The 18,055-nt window shown below is 36.9% G+C and overlaps 1 protein-coding gene across 2 annotated transcripts in view; it reads left to right on the plus strand.

Moving 5' to 3' along the window:
- Positions 1-18,055, plus strand: part of mam (neurogenic protein mastermind) — a 214,835-nt gene that overhangs the window by 43,458 nt on the left and 153,322 nt on the right. The gene's annotated exons all lie outside the window — the stretch shown is intronic.

The raw sequence follows: 18,055 nt of genomic DNA on the forward strand, positions 1-18,055 counted from the left end.
GTTTCCCCGTGCCTACCCCACCCATAGTTCTCACTGTAAGCGAAGTGGACACTAGGTAAAACGATGGTGGGGCGGACGTGATGCAGAGGGGAAGTTCGTGGTACCGTAGACAGTGGGTATGCCGATGAGAAAAGAAAAGGGAAGGGGCAAATGCGGTGAGGTTAGGTTAGTTTAGGTTAGACGTGCCTCCGAAGAAGAGCGGAACTGGTCTGAAGAGTGAGAAAGATAGAGAGAAAGGGAGGTCACTCGAGAGATCGCCGAGAGATGACACCACCGCGCCCACACGATCCAATATAGTGGCAACTGCATTCGTGCAGGTGTAACGTACCGTACACCAGCACCCTCTGCCCTCCATTACCTTTCTCTCAATCTTCGTGAGCACCCACTTTACCCCACCCTTCTCGTTTTCCTTCGTCTTCTCGTTCCTTTTCTATCTCTTTCTGTTTCTATTTCAAGTTATATCCCCTGCTTTGGTTACAAGTCCTTCAATGATCCTGTGTCCTCGTATTTGTTCTTGCAGCACGAACCGGAGTACGAATACAATTGCAATTACGATTACGATTACACGGGATTGACCTGTCGCCACTAGTATGCGCATGCCGGCAACGTCGCAAATCCACGCTTCCCCCCTTTCCTCCTGTACTTGCTGCTACTCCTCCACTCCCGTGGTTCCGTCTAACTCTCTTCCTCGCGTCCAGTCGTTTACTTGATCTGTCTTTGTTACGCGATACATGCGCTAGTCGGCGTCGCTGTGCGCAATACTGTCGCGCCATTGCAAACGCGCGGCAGTGCACTGTCGTCGCCACCTTCGTTTGCGATATGAGGTCACGCATTAACATGAAAAGCAGATTAAAGTTTGTTTTCTTTAAATGCGGTTTAGGAACGCATCGAATATATTCATGTTTGCTTTATAAATCTTTACGAGTAAATTTTATCCTTAGTATTCAAAATAAATTTGGTCGCTTTTCGTATATTGTTATAATAATATTACACCATATTAGAAGATTCAATATCTTTATTTTGGAATTTTTATATCTAATACTGTCTAATATTTGTTATGTAAATATTTGGAAGTAAAGTTTTAATGTGTTTATTTCTCTCTGTAAAATGAAACTCTTCAATGGTGTGAATTATCAGAGTTTACACGTGTAACATTAATTACCACCTACAAGTGTCGAGTGAACAATTGAATCTTGTCAAACAAGGGATGAATTTGACTTAAGATTCTCTTGTTGGAAACATTTGAAAACAAGATTATTAAATTAATCATTTATAACTTAAAATTACTTAAAATTTATTATTCTATTGTTATTACTTATAATATTTTTACTTCATGATTTCTTCTTTGCGAATAATTTTACGATATTTTTTTTTTTTATATAAATTTATTCATCGTGAATTCGTAAAAATTTAAATTAATATAAAAAATTTTTTGGTTCATTGATATTTTCATCAAATAATATTTTATTAATCCGTTGTAAAATACTATATTTTTAGATTTTCTATCCTAATCGCAATCGGTCACTGAATATAATTACAATTTTAGAATCTCATTGCCGGTATCTTCATTTCGTATCTTGTATCGTTCAACTCAACACGGATAGTCTGTGCATAAATAACTTACAAGAAGAAATGCACACATAAAAACTTAACAAGTTTATGGTCAAGGTAATATTTAATAATGGGAATAAAATTTTAGCAATAATTTTTTAAAAATTATCAATTTTATAAGAAGCCAACTGATATTTTTTCATGCAGTTAATATTACAAATTTTCATCGATAAGTGAAGAAATAAATAAAAATAAATGCTCCTTATAATAGGATATGATTAATTTCAGAATCATTATTTATTTAAGCTTTACAAAACAATTTCTGGATTCTGAATACTTGTCATATCTTTTTTTTTTTTTTTTATATAATTCTAATCGTGAAAAAAGTGTAAAAAAGTAATTAATGACAAAGGAACAAACAAGAAAATAATGAAGATCGTTCGTGTATATTTTTCCTTTTTATCCCCGTCACATTTAATTGACGTACCTTTAATTGAGAATCGACAGATATAAACAAAAATAAAACCTGGTAGCTGGTCCATCTCTATTTAGTGGTCACGTTGAGATGCCATGTCCAGAGAACGTTCTCATGGTGAATTTCCAATATCAAGCCCAGAGACCGATCCACCGAGCCCGGCATGCACTACAGTTCGATTCACAGGATCCAGCTCGCGGCTTAATATCACTGCTTGTTGGATGTTAGCATAAGCAAACACAGGGGGCTCGAATAGTAACCCCGTGTGGATAAATTGTCGGCCTATCGAAAAGTAGAAGAATGAAAAGGACGAAAGCTGCTCGAGCAATGACTGCCTTTAACAAAAGGACCCCTTTTCAATAGCTTTTTATCTTGCAATAAGTACTTTCAAAAGAATAAATTTTCTGAATTTTACTTGTCTTTTATTTCCCTTCTTTGTTTTCATCGCTACATACTATAATTTTTGATTCGGTATGATCGATATGATTCAATTCAACAAAAAATTAACTTTTAACTTAGTATGTTTTATTCAAGCTCAAATATTAAAAAAAAAGATTTTAAACGAAGCTTAAATTTTTTTCGTATCGTAATAAAATAATATATAGTATACTAGTAATATTCTTGTATAAATTTATCGATCAAATTCTAAGAGAATTTTTGCAGATTTCATTAAAACGTTTATGAATTAAGGCTCGTCGAATAAATGTACATTTCAATTCCATGCAAATAACATTGTATCGTATATTAATCTCTCAACAACCAGTTAACGTTCCACTTTATCAAAAATACTCAAACAATATTCATTCATCTAGCTTATATTTTACACTCAGATTTCGTCCTCCAGAAGCGAAGTTAGATTAGACTCATTATTATTTCCTCCGTCAGATCGAAACAATCCGCCAATTATCCTCGACAATTATCCCATCGCGCTTATACATCTCATCGTCATAAGATGATCGACGAATCGGCTGTTTCCCTTTTCAACCTTTGCACATGTGTAATTTCGATCATTGGAGAACATGTACCGAGGAAACGGTCAACAGGGACGAAGCTGCGGGTGTATTGTGCCGGGTGAAATTAAACCGGATTTCACGGGGGATTAAATGGTATTTCACGAGGCACGGGGATACGCGCGGTCGAGGACCACCACCCCTCTCCTCCTCCCTCCACTCTCTCCCCTCCCTTTTCCTGTTTTGAATTTGGGCGTGAATGTGACAGTTGGTTTATACGATTTTCGGATTGATGGGCTCGCCGCGTGGAATGCCAGGAAATGACGAAAATAATTATTATCCGCGGAGCTACTCGGCCTCCGCCCGTTTACGGAACGATCTCGCCGTTGTTGTGGCGCGTATAGCAGGTTTTATGTGTACGTGTATACGATGGCCATCCCGTCGTCCATCCTTTCGATCGTGGATATTAACTGGACGCGCGGAATCATTGCCATCCGTGGTCACCGAATTGGCAAAACCCGAATTCACTTGTTTCGCCGATAAAAATTCGGAGAACATCGTCATCCACCCCGACCACCGCGTGATATCGAGCGTGTTGCGCCGCGTGTCACTGACTCGGTTCACAACAATTTCGCGTTCCCCATCGCTGCCTACCTTCTTGTCTACTTCCCACCCTGTTTTTTTCTTCTTTCTTTCTTTTTCGTTTTTTCCTTTCTCCATTTCTTCTCCTTTCGATTCTGTTCTTCGACGTAAGAAGGCGTTGTTGTCGAAGATCAATGTAGTTCAAGAGGGATATAAGAAATTGTTGAGAAATTGTTTTTAGGTATCGGCAACTGCGCGGTATTATTTATAGATTCTCGTGAGTTGGAATCAAATGATTTCTTTTTTTTTTTTTTTTTTTTTTTTTCCGAAGCAAAAATTACACTACTTGTGCAGGTACTTTTACGAAATGGATGGATACTATGGTATGGCAGGTTGTATAAGTGTTTTGAGATTTTCGAGATGAGTACGTGAAAACATTTACGAGCATTATAAAATCATCGAGGTATTGATTGTCGTAAGCGTGATGATACCTTTATAAAGCATATACCACGGTAATTCGTTGATACCTGTTACCTGTACTTTAAGAGGGGGTTCAAATGGTTGTTGATTGCACGTTGTTGTTTTAAGGGGTGGATTTAAAGAAGGAAGTGGAAAGAGAGGATTTTCTTAAAAATATATTTTTTTAATTATAACATGTTAGGGAAAATGTTAGTTATTTGCGGTTGTATTTGTTGTTTCGAGTGAAAGAGGAGTCGTGTGGCGCAGTATAATGGAAGATAATTGATCTTGGAGTGCGTAACACTTTATAACGGTAATAAAGAAAGGGGAATCGTATGATTGGCAATATCGAATTAAGTCAGATCTTGGTACGAGGTGGTTTTTATATAATTTTTCTCGTTAGTTTTAAAGTAAAAAACAGTCGGCGTTTATACAGCTATTCTATTATCTTTCGATGTATTAATGCGTGACTAAGAAACGAACTGTGCAATACTTTAACTTTTACTAATGCAATTTTTCTAGTATTTATATAGTGTAAAGATAGTGTGTATACGTGACGTCAGGAATATTTTTCGAAACAAATCATAGTTCTTCAAGAATGCCTGATTATGAATCCTATTATATACCAGTAAATCGTCGACTTCCATTGGAGAATAATACAATTGCAGATATTTTATTTTGTAACTTAGAAAATAAAATCTTTCGACACTCACTGATTGAATAACCCGCTATATTATTATATTTAAACATAAATCAAATATTTTCTATCTAATGATTTCAATACTCTACGTGTCATACGTATGAATTATAATGCTATTTAATATTAACGTAAACATGCCTTTTACTATTATTTCTTAATTTTAAATATTTTTTAAATTGAATATTAATTATAAATTATCGAGATATTCTAAAGATTCTGGAACATTTATCTTTTGATTTCGTAATCATACTCATCATACAAATCTTTTTAAATTACGGTTATATATGTAGATATATATAATCTATATATTTAATCTAACCACTAACGCTTATCTCGTAGGAAGAAAAAGATCGAGGATTAAAAGTTATTTTTATAAAATTAAAAATTAATCCATATATTCATTATTAAATAAATAAACGAACATAATTGAAACTTAACTTCACTACCGTAATAATTTTATTATAATAATTGACGATATGATCGTTGACTCTTCCTAAACTAGTTCCAATCACTCGGAATCACTCTTCAACTCAATTTTCCCCAACAATCCGATAAAACGAAACCAGAAACAAAGAGAAAGAAGAAAAAAGAAATTGTTGTCAAGAGCAGAGGATATTTTTCTATCTAACGAATTTTCCACGCTGGAAACAAAGGCGGTCCCCATAACACCGTACAATACGTGGATATATGCGCGCTGAGATGCGCGCACAGGTTCCAGCAACAATATCGCGGTCGGCGTAGAGCGTGCATCGCCGTAAGCAATGCATCAGCTTCGGCTGACCAATCCCAATAATTTACGATTATCGATCCAACCGTGGTGCTCAAATTTGCTAATTACGCAATAATTATACGGCCTACATTAGATCCCCGACTACTACAGCGCCACTCGCGAGGCCACTATAACTCGTGCGGCGAATTAATTGTCCCTGTTTAAACCGTGTGGATGCGCACTGTTTGGGCCAATAGAAGCTCGGGCAGCTCGTGTCAATAGTTCATAGTCATGTTAGGTCGCGTTCGTATTGACCGTATGGCTGTGTCACGTGTACGATGATCACGGCCATCTGATTGGCCAATAGTTTCGCGGCTGCTTGAGAGCTTTGCGAGCGGGAAACGCGCTCGTTCGTTCGTTTGGTTGGATAAATACGTGTGCGCGAGTGTTGGTGTGGACGAACGGAGAATGAGAGGCCGCCTGGTCGCGTTTGGTCGTTCTCGATGCGCAACGACGTTGACGGACTATAGAGTGAACGCCGAATCTCCGCTGTAAGATACATTATACGTTCGCCATTAATAATTACGGCGGTAACCGTTGAAGAGAGGAGTGACAATATCGTGGATGCTGGTATACGATAAGGTTTATGATCGGCACTGGATCGAGAATGGACTATTAGTAAATTCATTGATGAATTCTTAGTAGCGTTTAGGATGCAATATAGTCCATAGGATAATAAATGAATGTTATGAAAATATGAAAATTTGATAAAATAATTTTCTTTATATAATTTCTTTCAATTTGCAGCAAAATGTGGATGGATGGAGAACAATAGATACTTGTTAGATAATAGAAATATAAATTTTTTTTAATAATTTTAAAAAAATTTGTACTTATACTTTAAAGAATTATACGATATAAAAAAAATATAAGATATCGATAACTTGAAGTGTTCAAGTACATGATAAGACAATTACGATGATATACCTAAAAATAACTTATTAAATAGATAGCAATCGGGAAATAATTTTGCCATTGGCAACGCGCAAATCCCTCTCAACGATTCGTTCTCTCAGATATAACATTGTTTTCCTTTCGATTGTTGATAATCTTGACGGTTGGCAGGTGGCACATCTTTATCAGCTGCTTGAAACAGACACTATTGCAGCGAAGTCTGCTCGTGTCTTCATTTAGAACGATAAAGAACAAGCACCAGTTATAATTAGTATGTATGCGTATTAACCATTTCGCTACTCTTAATGAGACTTTTTAATTATACGATTGGTCGAATAACAAATGCAAATAAAATTATTCAAAGTAAGAACGAAATACAAATATTTTTAAATATTCAGCATTTTCCAAATTTATTTAAAAACTCAATTTTATTACATTTACGTATAATATACGTGTAACGTATGTATGTTCTATTTTATTAAATAAAATAAACTCTATAAAATTTTGATTTATTCTTTTTTTGAATGTAAAACGGTACGCGATTTTTCAGTATAGAGGTCTGTTTCTAATGCATACATTCCTTTTTGTTTCAGGTAAGTCTAAACGTAACGGTACACCATTGCTACAGCCTATCTCGGTAACCGATTATAGTGAGTACATACACTTCATATGGTGAACTTGTGCAATACACGTTGGAACAGTAGCTTCCTGAATGTTAGGACCATAGCCAGATGTAAATGGACTCGATGAATTTTTTAAAGCTTAGGAGTACATACATCTGAATATTTTACTTTTATTTCTAATAGAATATACTAGTATTAGCATTTATTATTTAATATTAGTATATAGTAGAATTTAAACATAGGATGTATGTATTATTAGTGTAATAATGGTACAAATGTGCACTATATGTATTTATTTTCATCATTGCATTTACAAGCTCTCATATACATCTGTAGTCTATTTATTACACCCTCGTGTACCAGAGACAGCGGATTAGTAGGACAAATTTATAGCTTGTTATCAACCACTAATAAATGTAGAATAGCATCATGCCTTTAAGTATCATTACCATTATTCATTGATTGTTCTAACCTCTAAAAGTAGTTCATCTTAAGAACTGTATCTTTAGCAATATTTTTTTAGTAATTACGATTATTAGTAATACGAATTAAATTCATAATATTTTTGAAGACATTTCATTCAACAAAATCATAATTCGTCTTCTAGTTAGAATTTCTTAAAAATTTCTTTTTTATCCACCATAGAAACTTCATAAATCGTACATAAAATAAGCTTTCTCATTTCATTCTTCTTGACGCCGCTTGGCGGCGTTTTCGTTTCTCGCATATCTCATCGTGGCGCGAACGAACACCATGGGAACATGAAAGAAGACAACGATACGACGTTGAGACGGCTGCGAAGAGGTGAACTAACAGGATCGCAACAAGTGACCGACCGCCGCGCCCTCCTTCTATTATTTCCTCTCCCTCTTGCTTCACGACTTGTATTCCCGATAGTCGCTACCCTTCTTACCAAGCTTTCTTCGCTACTTACTATATCTCTTTGTCTAACTCCTTCGGTTTGCGACCCTTTCCATTGATACCGACTTTTTCGCCCTCGTTTGTTTCTTTGCACACATTTCTATCTACTTTACGGTCAACAAATAAATAAAGATTTGAGGTTATTGATTTTGAGGTTAAATATATTTGTTTGAAAAGTTAGAAAAATCGATAAAAATTAATTCTTGAAGAATGGAAGTTTGAATCCTATTTATTTATTTTAACGAAAATAATTAATTCTTAAATCTGATATCCTTACATTTGATTTTTATTAATTAATTTCTATGCATGATCTGCATGTTATATTAAAAATTTCCAACGTTTAATATATTCAATGCTTTAAAATCTTTAAAAGTTTTGTACAACGATCGAAGTAATAAACTGGTATGAACAAATATCCGATCGAATATAATCGAACGAATGATCGTTGGAAAGTGGTGCAGCGGCTTGCCTGTCACTTGCCAGCATGTTTCCAAGGCAAATTTCTCGCGAATCGTGGCGGCGACAGCATGGGATCGCGGCCTCTCTGTTACCATGCCGATAGACGAAATCGAGCGTTTTCGATCGTCGCCAGCCACGTGCATTGCGTAACGGTGTCACGTAATAACAAGGAATCGACCTTCTCCTGCATAACCACCCACCTTCTCCTCCACGAATGATTATATTTAATACATTCTCTGCTCTGAGAAGAGTAAAGTCTCTGCTAGAATGTTCATATCGAATGAAAGAATTCCATTAAAATATACAAGATATTCTATTCTTTCTCACTGTACTACTTTATTTTATTATTTACTTTATTTAATATTCAATGTTACTCTACGATTATTATTCTTATTTTTTCTCGCAATGAAGAAAAGAGAAGAATCATATTGTCAGTTAATATTTTTTCAATTAATATTATAAAATTCGGGCATCGTCGACTTTGTTATATTTTAAAAAATTTTTTAAATATTTTTCAAATATGTATAATCCAAGAATTTTTGGCGGAATGAAATATCTCTCCGAATTTCAGGATAATTATACGAGTTTTATCGATCAAGGACAAGCTGGCAACGACTGCCAGATAATAATCTCTTCGCCCGTTGCAAACGCGACTTAGAGGTACAAGCGCAAATTCTTGGGCAACCACGATTGCTCGATAATGAATGTCTGCTGTCTACGTTTTGGAGATTTCGATCGCATTAATTTTTGTACTTGTTTGATTCATTTCTCAGAATATTTTTTCCATTAATTTTTCATCTTTTAATCATGATTAGATCTTTAATTGAATTCTAATTAGATCCAAATGAGAATGATAGAATAATTTTATATTATCTATTTTTTTTTTTTGAATACACAAAAAAATAACAAGGAATTTGAATTTTTTGAAAGAGTAAAGTGATTGCTCTATAAATTGATCAATTAACTTAAAATAGTTATGCCAAACTTGTTCTTCAACAAATGAGCTTCAACAAAAACTTGAAGTTGTCGCCGCAAAGTTGCACTTGAAAAGTGAAAGTCTTGTTGCATTGTCATTGCAAAAACTGATCCCACAACAACTGTCTACTTCATCACGAATTCCCTTGTAGGGGAACTTCCTTCCTCACTCGAATCATCATGAATATTCTTATTTATAATTATTTCTATAGAAAATTTCATTGTTCAGATAAATTTTCGCATTATCTACTTTTTCTATTTAAATTCATATTGGACAAATTTCAAAATCTCGCAAGATTTCCAATTTCCTAAATCTAAAAGATCCCTTTTTCTTTTTTTTTTTGTTATTTCAGAGGATATTCAATCGTTATAAAACCATGCATCCTTTCTGCAGATCGCGATAAATTTACCTCGATCCTCCATAATAGCCTTTCTTCTCCATAATCGTTACGTTCCTCCCGTCGATCGAAAATGTCTTCAATGATACACGCATTCGATGCGTGATCTTTGAATTCCAATTAGAACGATCGCTGCCACGAATCTTGCTGCGCTATTTCAACTCGATACTCGACAATCTTTACCTCTCCTCGAGAACAGTTGTTCTTGCCATCCCCAAGAATAAACGTAAAAAAGTGGAGACAGGTAATGGCCGAGGTAGGCCATACCGCCCGGCATCACCCAGTTTCTCGCCTGCATTCCTCCTCTCGCGCCTCGTCATTTCTGATTTCTGTAATCCCGGCTAATCACCGTTCCCGACAATTGCACCAACTTTTATGTAAATAGCGTAATGACCGAGTAGAGGAGTCGAGAAGCATACGCCGTTGGATCGAAAAATGCCGCGTGTCCATGGTGCCGCCGCGAGGCGCTCGTTCGCGAGCAACTGCAAATATTCGAAAGGAGAGTCAATGTTAAGAGCCACGCGATGCGAGTAACAATGTGATGCAGATATTTCGTGAATCGAAATCGTACAATCGTTTCCTCGATTTCGTACATTGTCGATGAAAGAATTGTCGAGAAGGGACTTCGATGATCTGCTTTAGGCAGAGAGATTTTAGGGGTTTGATATAATATAACTCGAAGAAACGAGTTTTCAAACTTGCTACTTCGAACGATGATCATGCTTGATGATCATCTGTAATTTATTTTAATGGATAGTTTAGCAGTCGGGATTTTTGTCAAGGTTTTAGAGATAATGTTTTAATGATTCGGTTGGTTTTTCTTATTTTTTTATCTTTTCGACTTACAAGTTTCTCTTTTGTTCGTCGATAAAAAAAAAATGAACGTATTTCATAATTTTGCATAAATTCGTAGCCCGAGGATATTATGTTTTCTTAGCATTCCTAGTGGTTAAGTGTAATGTACCATTTTTTAGCTCGCTGGTACTATTATGTTAAAAGTTCAGTGTTCAGCTTAAGATAATATTTTTTTCGAAAAGACGTAAATTCGTCTTTACAGTAAAAATAAACTTTTATGTAAAAAAAAAAAATTGTATGATATGTATAATAGCATAAATTTTGTTCCAATTAAAAGTTGTTTACTTTGAAAATTTAAAAAATTGTAAATAGAAAGTATTATTCCTTACGTCATTATACACCCTTTACATTTAAAAAACTTGAAAAACTTCGTTAAAAGAGGAGAGTTTACTAAAATCTTGTCAGGCCCATTCTATAAAAACATTTTTACAGTAATATTTTTAGTAATCGTGAAAAAGTCACGTTAATTGCCTATTCATCGTTCAGAGTAGTCCCTCTTCTATGTTATTTTCTCTCAGTATCAACAACTGATTTGTATCTTATCTTTTTCAATAATCAGATTTAATTTCAGTTCAGAATAATTCAGAGAAATTTTACATTTAACACAAATTTTATACGACATATTTATAGTCTAACATTGGAACGTAGAAGAATTCGTGAAAACAAATTTTCAGTTCCTGTGCTTATTTCAATTTTTTCCAAGGTCTCGAAAATGGCCATTTCAACGGGATAATGTGATAACCAGCCAATAAAAAATCAAATCTCGGCCGAAAATTCATCGAACATCCACGACCGAGCGGATTGATCGCGAGCCAATGAACGGCAGGACCGATTGCCAGCGGAACGCGGAATATTTTCGCGGACGTGTTTTGGCACGCGCCTACCTTCTATTATATCGCATCCAATTAAAATGAAAGGGACAAAAAATCGAATTCTCCTGTCCGCCGGTGATCCAATTATCGTTTAATCGTATCCTGCTCCGGGCTGATCGAACGTTCCATATATCTATCGTCATAAAAAATGATGCCTACGGATAGTAACACTCAGAATTATGAAAAATACGATAATCAAAATATTAAAAAAATGCCCAATATATTATATATTATTATTATTATTATTATTATACGTATAATCGATCATTACAATTATATCGAATAAATGTAATTATAATTTATTAAATCTGTCCACAACAAATTTAATTTTGCTACTTAACCTTACTGCATTTTTCGTCGAAACAAGATGGAAAATAATTCGTGAAAACTCGAAGATAATACTTGAGACAAAGAAAAAAAGAAGCGAGAAAAGTGTTGTAGTATAAAATATTTATAGATTTATCTTCTCATAAGAAAGAAGTTGTTCAAATTCAACGAAGTCCGTGTAAAGTAATGTTCCAAAGAATCCCGAATCTCCATAAATATAATTTCGTCTACATTTTTCATAACGCGTTCTCAGCGCAACATGCCTTCGGAACAGTGGCGAACGATCGAAGTAACGCCAGGCCAGACCACGCCACGGCGGAGTCAGGCCAAGCGAGGCCGAGTCGAGGAATGCCCCGAGGCTTTTGCTTAGGACACTACGAGCGCGCACTCGAGCGCGCACGCGCGCGTGCACGCCTTCTCTGTGTGCTGGCATCACAGCGTAACAACGCGATAAGTACAGCGGCCGCGAGTCGAGAGTGGTGTAGGTACTCTACAAGATAGGCCGCGGCCGCCTTTCCTCCCCGGTAAATCGGCGCGGACTGTACGCGCGCACGCTGCCTGCACGGAGAAAGGATATGCGGAAAGGTAGCGGTAGATTCTCTAACACACATCGAGTCTGCATATCCTGCGCTCCGCTTCGTCGTTCCCTCCCCACCACGCCACCTCTTCTCGCTCCTTTTTCTCTCATCCTCGCCCTTCGTCTGCCTCCCCGCTCCCCTTCCCTCTTACGGTCCTTTCCTGTCGACGAACTCACGAGTTCATAGACAAGGACTCGGTGTTGTTCACCGCAGGTGGGACTGTCGAAAGAGCGAGAGCGATATCGTCGAAGCGAGAGAAGCGTGGAAGATAGAGTGGAGTGGTGGGGAGAAAGCGGTGGATATTGGAGGGGTGGGAAAGTCGGTGGTGGTAGTGGTCGCAGCGTTAGAGAGAGGTTGTGTTGGTGGGGATGGCGAAGAGGGTGCAGTGTGTTGGGCAGTGGTGGGGGAATTGGAAGCTCGAAACGAGTAGGAGGGGGAACTCGAAACGTGTAAATGCGTGTGCAATACTGTTAGAGCACGCCGTGGCTCGGCTGTGTGTGGCTGTATGCACGCGCCTCTCGCGTGTGAGTCAGCTTCCTGTATCACCGGTCGAGTCATTCCGTGCATATTGATATTTTCGGTATGGCGAGTATGCTACGCTTCGGCTATCGGTTGGCCGAGTTGATGCGAAACCATCGTCGCGAATTTTCCACGAGCCCCGATCTTTTATTCGAAAGATATAGATACGGTTGAAAGTTCTGCGTTCGTATGGTGGAGCGACGAATCGTTAAATTTTAGGAGCTTGGAATTATTGATTCCAATTGCAAAATTTAAACTGACCGCGCAAAATTGTCGAAGACTTTCTCTGGACTACGCGCAAGCGCGGTAGTGCGTTAAGTGCGAAAATGATACGTGAAATAAGTAAAATTTTCTATTTGAAACTTGAATATTTTGAAATGAATATTTTGAGAAAATTTATCTTGCTTTCAATTATTATTATTATTTTTATCAAAATCTTACGTAAAAAGGATTACTTTTTAACGAATAATTTAATATCTCTTTTTTTACATTACAAATAATATAGACTCTATTTGTTTGGAAGAAAAATACTTATAATTAATACGATTTAGAAACTTTATGATAACTTTTTATTCCTTCTCTATTAGTAGAGAACGTTGTTTCGCGACATCTGCAGGTGAATTTTCGCGAATGGTAGAAGTTAATTCCCGCAAAGAATAGAGCTTAATTATAGTCCGATATCCAGATATTGGGAGTGTGCCCAATAACGTTGTTTTACCTTCGCCACAGGTCAATGGTGAATATTTATGCTTTACCTATTTTACAAACTGCCATTTTCACGCTGCGCACTTAATAGCGTATGCGCCGCTCGCCAATTGGCCGCTCGTATTAAGGATCGATCATTTTAGCGCAATTAACGCGATACTGTTCGCCAAATCGGTTTATCAAACTTGTCAATAATACTACAATTTATTCCTCCTTCTGTTATACTTCGCGAAGTTTCAGCACAATTCATATCGAATATCCATAGAAATAAGAATTCACGCGAATCGAGTTTTTTTTTTACCAAGTTTGGTCACAACATGCATTGCCAAAAAATTCGAACGAATCATTCTTCTCCATCCATAGAATTTGAGATCGAGTTATTCTAACGATAGCTTCCATTCACGTACCTATGACGTCCAGTTACGTCCAGACGTATTAGAAATGGCGCGTATAGAGAGTCGCCATCATCATCCGCCATCTATCTATCCCCGTTGTTCCATGCTCGAACTGTACCGTCGTTGCGGGTTTTCCCCGTGCTCTCCACTAACCCTTCGAACAAACGGGGACAGAGAGACGAAAAAAGAAGGAAAAAGAGGAACACAACGGGAATCCAGGATGGATGGAAACGAGAGATAGAGTTGGTCCACGAAGCCTAGCACGGGAGAGTCGCAATTATTTTATTTTTGTCGCGAGCCAGCCGCGTTCCACCTCGCGAAAGCCAGATCGAACGTCGGAATGGCCGGGCCACGATTTGTCGCAGATTTGTGGCGATCTTGATGGCGTGCGCCGTCGAGCAACGGTTGTCGCCGGCTGAACAATCGTCGAGCTTTCTACTTGACGCGCAACAAGATAACCAGACTTCTGCCGAGCTTTCGCTTTGTAGATCGATTCGAATTGGCTGGTGACGCGTTGCGAATTAGTTACAGAGATTTTGTTTTGAACGAAGAATCGAAATTAAATAAATTCGAGAGAAAAGTACCATCGTAACGTGAACTGTAATTATCTGTTTATACGCCAGTAGTTTATTTAAACTAATTGAATTAATTCCTTATCTCGTATAATATTTATCATCGTATTTCTCGAGGAGTGTATAACACACACACACATAGATATATATATAGCGGTTTAACCGCGCCTCCTCACTCGGATGTTTCGTCGTGGTAAACATTGACCTCGTTTGCAACTGGCGACACGGCTGGAAAGGCGGTTGAGAAAGAAACCTCGACTTGCCCATTTTGTCGTAATATCCTGGCCATTGTGGAACAACGATGGAACGTTGCTCGCACGCAACGTTTCGGTACACCGCCGATTCTACTTACCTGCTTTTAAGGATGATCGTTCGCTACTCACGATGGCCGATATTCCTTCATAATTCCGTTCTTCTGAAACGAGACTTGTGTATCGAATATTCTTATTACACGGTGTACATATGTTCCTGTAATTGTAAATGTATTTCCGTTTCTTTTTATAATTATCGTTTTTTTCATATTTAACGGTGTTTGTCGAGATATTTCGTAAGTAAGTAAAAATCACGTAAATGAAAAGCGAATCAAAATGATTTTATTATATGAGACGATCGAACAACGGTGGAACAAAACCGATAGACATGCAAATTAGTCGACTTTTCCCGTCGTCGTTTCCTTCCTTCCTTCCTTGGATGGTCATTAGGTACTGTCGATCCTCGTAAAATTGCCAAGTTCTAACGCGATCAGAGTCTATCGTGTCGATTAAAGAAAATCGAGGGCAAACGTGGCTTCGTGAAATATTAAAATAATAAAGTTGACTGAACTCGTTTATTTAACACGTTGGCAAGAAATATACATCAATTGATAAAAAGCAATATGTTGTAGAGAATATTATATGACATTAAGTTTGACATGAAATTTACTTTCCTCGATCGACAATCCTTGAAATCTTCTACAAAATAATTGAGAAACTGATCGATCGAGAAGATTTTTTTTTTTCTTTCGTTCCACTCTCATCTCTCATCTTCTTTTTCATTAATAAATATTTTAATTTCTCGTCGAACCTATTCCAATTAAATTTCGCATTAATGCATGTCCGTTTTAATGATTCCCACGAGTTGGCCGCATGGCGCTGTCGTGTTTTATTGCACCGGTAACGTCGAGTTAGATGCAAATTAATTTACGAAGCCGTTCGCCACGTGAATATATTCTCATAATTTCCAGTTAATCTTGCCGACTCCCCGAGTAGTATGACCCGATATTATCGTTGATACATCGCGCGATTATTCGCGAATTACGAAATACACGTCGATAAAACTTTGCCGTTCGACAATCCGCTCTCCAATTTGTAGAACGTTAACATCATTTCGCGGGGATTCGTGGCAAAATAGGCAGGAAAAAGTCAAAGGACGAGCGCGATACTACAAGCATTTTGAAAATTAATCCATCTTTTATCCCTCGATACTTTTTTTATTCCGTCGTTTGTTTAAACTTAAGCAGTGGAAAAACATTTAAAAAAAAAAAAAAAAAAAAACTTCGGGCGATTATCAAGAAGAAATATTTTTCCTAAATACAACGCACGATTTATTCGTTTTTATCAATTGCGAATATTTCGATGAACTATTCACAAAAATTCGTAGTTCTTCGCGCAATTTTTTTTTTTTTTTTAACATCGCAAACAGATCGAATTATTTTACAGAGAAAAAAATTTTGCATTATATGCAATAAAAATATGACCAAAGGGATTGCATTGAAATTGATATTTTTTTTTCGAAAAAAATGTTATGAAACAGCAATTATAAGTGAGCAAGACATACGAAATTCGTTCGTTTTTTTCACGTATATCGAAGAAAAAAGGAAAAAAAAAAAAAAAAAAAGAGAGAAATTTTACGTCGAATAGTTAACGCGAGAGAAGCTTTCCTCCATTTCTGCTCGCTATCCAGGTCACGAAATTCGTGCTACATCTACGGGCCAGGCCCTATCATCGGCATCGCTCTCCTGTCGATACTCGGCTGGGGGACGTCAGGGGATTTGGAAATACTCCGTTACGCCGCTTTCCTTCCCTTCCTCGACATTTATCCGAGAACGTGTCAACGAGGATTCTCTCCTCCGTTAAATCTTGCCGCGCCACGGTGATTAAGAGTCGCTGGATCGGTTTTCCTTTTCCTTTTTTGGCGCAATTTACAGCGCGAAATTTGTGATGATCGCGGTTCAAAACAGGTTATAAAACAAATATATAATCGCGTGTTCGTTCGAATATTTTTTTTTTTTTTAAATTTACATTCCATTTACGCGAAATAATTAAATGATAAAAAAAAAATTGTCGATAATTTTAATTTTATCTCGAAATCTTTTTTTTTTTTTTCGATTGAGAAATCTTGCATTTCATCCTACATTATCGCGACGTTTCTCTCAAGAAGACAAAGGTTTCTCAAAGGTTTAAAAAATATGGTAATCGATTCGCAGATGTTCAAGTTTATCGTGTCTGGACGTCGCAGCATCTCGAACTCGTATCGGGTTGGTGAAATATCAGGCTTGACGGATGCATTTTCATAACGCGTCCCTCAACCAAGTAAAGGAGAAAAAGATGGGCGGATGGAGAGGGACGATGCACCATTCGTTAGATATTTTATGGAACCGCCCAGGGTTTTTCAGTTGGTCGGTGCACTTTGTAAGCGTGAATTTCTCGCTGCAGCTTCCGTGACCCAAAAAGGTTCGCGCCGTTGCATTTTTCTATGCAAGCCTCGTTGTTGATTGTGCTTTCGCGGGGATAAATTCTCGCATTTTCTCTTATATCGCTGAAGCTAAAGTAATTCGAATTTATTATTTTTCTCTCTTTTTACATTCTCTGCATCATTCTCTTCGATCCAATCGAATTCACTTTCTTCTTTTATTTTATTATCAATGAAATTCTTTGAATTTGACAAAAATATTTCGATATCTCAAAAAGAAAGAAAAAAATTTGGGAAAAAAATCGAGAAGCCAATATAAATAGAAATTGCAAGAGGAGCAAAAGCAGAGATTTGAATTATGGAAATTTGAAGAGATCTTATCGTCGTATTTTACATGGAACAGGCGAAAAAAAAAAAGAAAAAAGAAAGATAGGTAGGCGAGATTCAATGATACAAAGTAGCAGCCGTGCTTAAAATAAAGTAGAATAGATAACCTTTGAACAATCGGATCTTGCTATAAATAAATAAATACCGTATTGTAATCTCAACAAGGACTTTTTTTTCAAATTTATCGGACAAAAATTGGAAGACTAGTTTCCTTATCTACAAAGATTGTTGTTACTGGCAAGAAGCCCTGATATGAAACCCCCCATTGAAAATCCCATTAATCCCATTTTGAAAATTCTCTTCAACCTTTCCATCCTTCTTCCCTTTTTTATGTATCCTTTCGCTCGAAAATGATAAAATGAGATCCCGCTAAAATCCCGAAACGTAACAGTCACGATACATTTTACGCGTTACACACA

Source organism: Apis florea, unplaced genomic scaffold (assembly GCF_048593485.1).
Source record: "Apis florea isolate Af1SG1 unplaced genomic scaffold, ASM4859348v1 contig_3203_pilon, whole genome shotgun sequence".
Taxonomy (NCBI): domain Eukaryota; kingdom Metazoa; phylum Arthropoda; class Insecta; order Hymenoptera; family Apidae; genus Apis; species Apis florea.